This window comes from Neopsephotus bourkii, unplaced genomic scaffold (assembly GCF_033783945.1).
Source record: "Neopsephotus bourkii isolate Nb327-2 ecotype Australia unplaced genomic scaffold, CSIRO-AGI_Nbou_v1 NB_121, whole genome shotgun sequence".
Lineage (NCBI taxonomy): Eukaryota > Metazoa > Chordata > Aves > Psittaciformes > Psittacidae > Neopsephotus > Neopsephotus bourkii.
Window position 1 is genome coordinate 63,059 of NW_026900638.1, and position 7,299 is coordinate 70,357.

The 7,299-nt window shown below is 41.0% G+C and overlaps 1 long non-coding RNA gene across 1 annotated transcript; it reads left to right on the forward strand.

Annotated features, from left to right (window-relative positions):
• The first annotated feature begins 2,675 nt into the window (after window positions 1–2,675).
• On the forward strand, window positions 2,676–6,020 carry LOC133218758 (uncharacterized). Its single transcript, XR_009727259.1, has 2 exons — window positions 2,676–2,860; window positions 4,782–6,020. It is a non-coding gene; the product is annotated as an uncharacterized LOC133218758 (long non-coding RNA).
• The last annotated feature ends 1,279 nt before the right edge of the window (window positions 6,021–7,299 follow it).

Consider the following 7,299-nt stretch of genomic DNA (forward strand, 5'->3'; position numbering starts at 1 on the left):
CCTAGCGAAAAGCTCTTCTCTGTGGAGCTTGGCCACAGTCTATGTAGAACTGTACCCAAGAACAGAGCTGATGCTGGAATTGGAACAGCCTTGGCTTTCCTATAAAGCTGGGATGAGAATGACCTCCAAAACAGCACCAGCAAGGGCTCAGTTCTGCTGAAAGCAGCCTTTCCTTCTGTGTGCACCAGTTGGCTTTCTTTGATGTTTGATTTGGGTTTAGTGTTTATGAGGGGTGCCAGAACCGATATGCTTGCAGAAAGGAATAACTTGATGAAATATAACAAGGGAAAGTGTAGAGTCCTGCATCTGGGCAGGAACAACCCCAGGTTCCAGTATAGGCTGGGGAACGACCTGTTAGAGAGCAGTGTAGGGGAGAGGGACCTGGGGGTCCTGGTGGACGACAGGGTGACCATGAGCCGACACTGTGCCCTTGTGGCCAAGAAGGCCAATGGCATCCTGGGGTGTATTAGAAGGGGGGTGGTTAGTAGGTCGAGAGAGGTCCTCCTTCCCCTCTACTCTGCCCTGGTGAGACCTCATCTGAAATATTGTGTCCAGTTCTGGGGCCCTCAGTTTAAAAAGGACAGGGACCTGCTGGAGAGAGTCCAGCGCAGGGCAACTAAGATGATTAAGGGAGTGGAGCATCTCCCTTATGAGGAAAGACTGAGGGAGCTGGGTCTCTACAGTTTGGAGAAGAGGAGATTGAGGGGTGACCTTATTAGTGTATATAAATATATAAAGGGGGAGTGTCACGAGGATGGAGCCAGGCTCTTCTCAGTGGCAAACAATGAAAGGACAAGGGGTAATGGATACAAATTGGAGCACAAGAGGTTCCACTTAAACCTGAGAAGAAACTTCTTCTCAGTGAGGGTGACGGAACACTGGAACGGCTGCCCAGGGGGTTGTGGAATCTCCTTCTTTGGAGACATTCAAGACCCGCCTGGACACGTTCCTGTGTAACCTTATCTAGGTGTTCCTGCTCCGGCAGGGGGATTGGACTAGATGATCTTTTGAGGTCCCTTCCAATCTCTAACCTACTGTGATACTGTGATACTGTGAAAGGTCTCTTGTATAGCAACAACTCACTCTTTTGCTAAACACTGACTGTATCTTTGGCATGTGCCACAACCATCTTCCAGCTCTCGGTGTGAAAGATTCACTTTACAGCTTTGAATTCATTTATGGAAAACTAACAGAATTAGTCTTAGTGATACCTATTAGTCATACCTGTTGGATGTGAGACAGGAGTTCTTTGATGCAGACGTGTCTGGGAAGAAGAGTACAGCAGGTACTGTATATAAAGAACCCAGAAAAATCTGAACTGTAATAAGCATAAAATTTTGATGGGCAACTAAAAAAAAATCCAACCAAGGAGAAAAGGAGATGTTATGACTTTTAATAGAATAGGTAGGAGCAGGCTGAGGACATGAAGATAGAAGACAGCTTGGATGAGACTGAAACAGTAAGGTTGGGTCTGGAAAAGAAGGCCAGATACTGATAATGGCCTTCAGAAAAATGCATTTCTCAAACTGAAGTAGTTAAGACCCAGGAGGGAACTATTTTAAAGAGAAAAACTGTGGAGAACTGGCAATGTGTTAAGAAAGTTTTGTTAAAGAAGGCATGCAGACTACCTTATTTGGTTTACCTTGTATACTTATTTGGCCAAGCAGACCTTTAAGGATCTCAGAGACAGGTAAAAAATATACAGGGTTCAGAAAGTTCATCAAAACATTACTGACAAGTTTATTAGACAAACACAGATATAGAGGGACAAAAATCAGTTGGGCAGAGTAATAGAAAGCATCTGATAAGAAGAATGAGATAAATGTCCATGACGTAGTTGCGCCTCATCTCAAGACAGAGGAGGATGTTAGGCAAAGACACAAAGAATAATGCTGTCTCAGAAGTGATTGGGTGTTTGGCACAATGGACATGACTGAAAAGAAGTTAGGTTACAATGGGAGAATAAAAGATAGGTGATTCTAATGATCTGCCCTAGACAACATCCACCCATGTGTATTCTGAGAGCTAGTTGAAATAACCCATCTAGTGACCTTTGAGGACACTGAGTGGGAAGGGAGATGGCAAAAGACTAATGCAATGCAACCTTTGGAAAGAAGGGTGAGGTGATGCAGTGAGTTGGCATGATTTCAGTTTTCAGAATAATATTGAAATAAATACTTGGTCTGTAAGAGTGAAAAAGACAAGTGAGGGATGAATAACAGCCAAACACTTATTTCTTCTTAAATAACAAGCTGTGTTGAAGAAATTGGATTTCTTATTCTTTTTGACAAAGCAATAGGCCTGAAGGAGAGGAAAAAACCCATAGATGTCAAATATTATGACTTAAGGTCTGGACATTATTTCACTAGATAGTTTCCTATGCAATTTTGGGAAAGAAGGATTAGATAATGCTACTATTTATTATAGCTGTGTTTGACTGGAAAATAGCAAAGCATTAATAACTATTCTTTGAGAAGTATCAGACCAGAACAATGCAGTAGGAAATAAAAGCATAAGCCTGCTGTAGCACAGGTATCAGTCAAGGTTTTAATTCATGACTTTGCGATTCTACAGACTGATGGCATTTGCCATCCATGTGAACAAGCAAGGTCACAGGACTGATGTCCAAAACTGTCTTGACAGATTGGAAAAGTCATCTGGAAAAAATGAAGTCCAATTCAATAAGGCCACATGCAAAATTCTAGCCCTCAGAAGGAATTGCCAACTCTACAATAGTCTGAGTGGCAGCAGCCAGTGCAGGAGAATTGTGGTCATGGCAGGCACACAGTGAACATTTGTCAGGAATTCACATTGCTGTGGAAAAGGAAACTGTGCTGAAGAGACAGGAATCCATCAGGTTGTAAGTCATTTAAGTTCATAACAGCTCTTTTTCTCACTTAAACCATTCTAATATGACATAATAGTCTTAAAGGGTGGTGAGGTGCTGGCACAGGTTACCCAAAGAAGTTGTGAATGCTCCATCCTTGTCAGTGTTTAAGGCCAGGTTGGTCAGAGTCTTGGGTAACATGCTTTAGTGTGAGGTGTCCCTGCCCATGGCAGGGGGTTGAAACTGGATGATCTTAAGGTCCTTTCCAACCTAAACCATTCTGTGATTCTATGATTCATATTGCTGTGAATCTATTGGAAATCAATCTAATTTTTCACCACTTTATGATTTTTCAGGATTTAGGATAATTTATTTACTCTTCCTGCACTTTTAATTTGGGTATGAACTAAAAAAGACACAAGAGAGACAATGGGAATGTTGTCTAATGATATGATCATGTCTATGACTGATTTCAGCACAGAAATCCTGGTAACTTTGGTCTACAGAAAGTCTGTGGCTTGTGATGAGCTGTGCCTACTAATTCAGAAAGATCATAGAATGGTAGAACCATAGAATGGTGGAACCATGGAATGGTTCATGTTGGAAGGGACCTTAAAGCTCCTCCATTTCCAGCCCCTGCCACGGGCAGGGACACCTTCCACTGGAGCAGCTTGCTCCAAGCCCCTGTGTCCAACCTGGCCTTGAACACTGCCAGGGATGGGGCAACTACAGCTTCTCTGGGCACCCTGTGCCAGCGCCTCAGCACCCTCACAGTAAAGAATTCCTTCCCTACATCTAAAGATGCTGAAAAGAATGAATTGAAAATGTAAAATAATTAAAGCAAAGAAAGAAAAAGGACGGGAAAGAAGGGGTAAAGAGTTAATCCCTCTTTTGTGTGGATTGCAATATGTGCAGACAAAGAGATAAGGGGGTGCTAAATATCCCAAGTTCTTTAACGTTTTGATTGGCATGAGCAATGTAAATAAGTCAGTTATGGTTAGAACTTGTTCCTACATGTCCAGACAGCTCTGTAAAAATATAGACACTTAAGGAGGGGTGAATCCTGCCAGTGCTTACCCAGACATGTTAAACTGCTGAGTTCAACACCGCTGCGTTCAGGACAGTGTGCCAGGCATGTCCCTTAAACAGATTAGTTTGTGATCCTTGGTCAACAGTCTTTTGAAAACATATCCAATTCCCAGGCCCTTTGGAAACCTTACCTGGCATTAATTCCATTTGTATTTACCAATGCTGTAAATTAGAGGTGTCACATGGACTGATAGCTGCAAAAAAAGGCTGTTATTTTTCATACTCTATGGGTAGGAATAACAAGCCTGCTTAAGGGCCAGAAAGCACGATTTCCCATTTTGGAAGAATTTAAAGAATTAATTATTTGGCAGAACAAATGTACTTGTAAAATTAAGTGTCAGAACACATTTTGCCCTTTGATTCCCTCTAAAATTCTCAGCTAAACCAACTTACCCCAGATACACAAATCACATACATCAGCTGTCTAGCAGGGAAAGGGAATGGTAGGTCAATGAATAAAATATCCCTGGATTTTTAAAGAGATGAAGTAACCTGAAATCTTTTTCAATCCACAAGCAATTAAAAATGTTTGATATGCATTTTTTGTCTTGGTTTTGTACATGTTTTTCCATGGTCATCAAAAACTTTATGTCTGGAATACGTGAGAGTTATTCATAGCGAGTTTGTCGAGAACGGTGTATGTACATCCACTTCTAATCCCAGAATCCAGAAAATATCACAGTAACTTGGCAGACAACTATTTCACTAGGAATTACTGCTTATTTCACTAAGAATCATTCTTTCTCTCTAGTACCATGCTGAAAATCCCAGCAATGTATATGAGGATTTATGTGCATGCCTATATTTTTTTAGGTATTTATTCATTGAACATACATTTTTTTTGTTTTGCAGTGATTTACAATAGACTGCATCAAGCAAAATAATTCGTTGTGAAACTGAGGGGAAAAAAAAAGCAGAAGAGCAACTGGAATTCACTGAGGCCAAGGAATCTGGCATCCACATCCCATTTTGGAACCACTAAAGATTCCCAAGACAAAAAGCAGCTTGTTTCTGGGACATATCACCCAGTTTACAGTAGCAGCAGATAAATTTAATAGTGAAAGAAAGCTTCCAAACAGCAGCAGTGATAAAACCAGGTACGTTAGGCTATTTATTTGTTTTGTGATATATCTCTAACCTGCCTAATGCTGCAGGAGATGGCATGCTGTCTTTTCCTTTTATTTATGAAGTAACTGTGTGAACCTGATGGCTCCAATATTGGACCACCTAAATTATGACTGTATTTAGATGTAGATGAAACCCAGAGGGTTTTCTCGCAGCTCATACTAATCAGAGCAGTTAATAAGGGAGTGATTGATGAATCAGGTGCTGATAGTGTTTGTGCTGTGATTACAATTTGGTAATTCTGGGGTTTATTTGCATAATCACCCCATGCCAGCCACAGTGGCCTGACATTGACTGAACTTGCAATAGCGCTAGGAATAACCAACTGATTGAGTTACTGCAGCAAAACACTTTTGTTTGTTATAATGCCTTCTAGACACGGGGTACACTGAAATGCTTCACAGCATTAAAGTCACAACAGACATCAAAGTGAAGCACAACTTCCCTTGGGGGCTTCATGCTTTACCCCATAGTTGACCATGCAGGGCATTTTTAGTGCTGGTTGCAGAAGATACAGTCTTTATAGGCTGCTGAACACAATATGGGGTGGTGGTAGAGAAGATGAAGCCAAGGGAAAAGGGTTTCTATATTGGCTGGGTTTCTATATTGGCAATAAGGCTTTTAAGAACATGAGGAGTTAAAAAAAGCTCTCTGAAACCATCAGGAAGTCTTAGAACATCTTAGCCAGCAGCCTGGGTAGAGAGTGTCAGGGAGAGGCAAAGGGTATGAAAAACAAATACAGACTTAAAGCTGTAGCTGCATTGGGATAACTGAAGAGATGGGAGGATGGAGGAGATGAGACCAACTTGTTGGTTTGCTGGTGAAGAGAAAGGAGAAGGCAGTGACAGATGTGTCTCTTATACCTGGCTTCCTATTTTTGCACAATTTAGGGTGTTTTCTGTGAGGAAAAAAAAAGTTATCTTTGGACATGTAAAAGGAATTATAGTAGATTTTTTTTTAATAAAGAAGTTACCAGACACACTCAGAAAACACAATCATGAGCAGTTGGCAGTCTGTAAAATTCAAAAGAGCTGCAAAAACATGTTTGCACTGAGGAAAAGCATGGAGAACAAAAGTGAGAACAAGCTTCTTCCTTTAGTGTTGTCCACCTTATATTGTTGGGGCCCTTTTGAAGTTACAAATAAAGTGGTTATCCTTGTCGATATAATTATGTATAACTGAAAACCAAGGGAGATGACAAGGAAAACACATCATCTGAATCGTCCCTTACAGCTGCATGAATGGGACCTGTGTTGGTCAGGATGTCAATGGGCTGAAGCATTGGAGCTGTGGATTATGAATGTGACCACCAGAAACTACAAGACTGCACATAACAGAAGCTTCTATGAACTGCCAACATGGTAGATTTTGTTCACAAATTCCTTTCAGTTCATACACTGGGGGCACTAACATCACAGGGTAAACTGAGGCTTTTGATCAGAATAAGATCTCTGGCTACTTCTGATATGGCCACTAAACTCTGTGGCCACTGCCCCTGGTAAATAGAATGGAATATTAATAGAATAAGGATAGAATAAACCACATCAGACTAGAATGGGATGGAACTATAAAGAAATAATGAAATGTTGACTATTAAATGCTGCATTTATTTAGCTTGGGGTTGTTTTTAGAAGAATAGCACTGCAGAGGACATCTGGATCTACCAGAGATGGTGAAGTTTCACCCAACATCTGGCATCCTTAGAGCACTGCTGGCAGCCTGCTGCTTGACAGAGAGGGATTAATTCCTGTCCAATGTGGTGGCTTTGGCATGGATCAACATGAGGGATGTCAACACCACTTATCTGTTAAACCTCACCAGAGTTATACCCACCAGAATTATATGACCTGGAGGGAGAGCAGACTTCCCAAGCAGACAGTCTGTAGTAGATAGAAGCAAGTCACTGAGATTTTACACATCCGCCTTGCTTACAAAGGCGCTGTTCTGTCGTTCTGTTTTTACTCCATGGACAGGTAGTTTAATTTGCCAAACTGTAATTATGCCAATATTAATTAGCTATAATGAGTCAGTCATGCAAAGTAAAACCTAACCACCGGGGAGATATTAGAGGTGATGTACTTATTTTTTATGTGCATATTAATCTGCTGACTTTAAATCTAAAGAACACTGTTTGACTGAAAAGGCTTTCATTATTAAAATTAAGCTGGAAGTTATAAGGCATAAAAGATGCTGAATGTGGCATCAGTGGCAGCAATGATTTACAAATATCCATTATGAAAAACAGAGAGAGGTTGCAT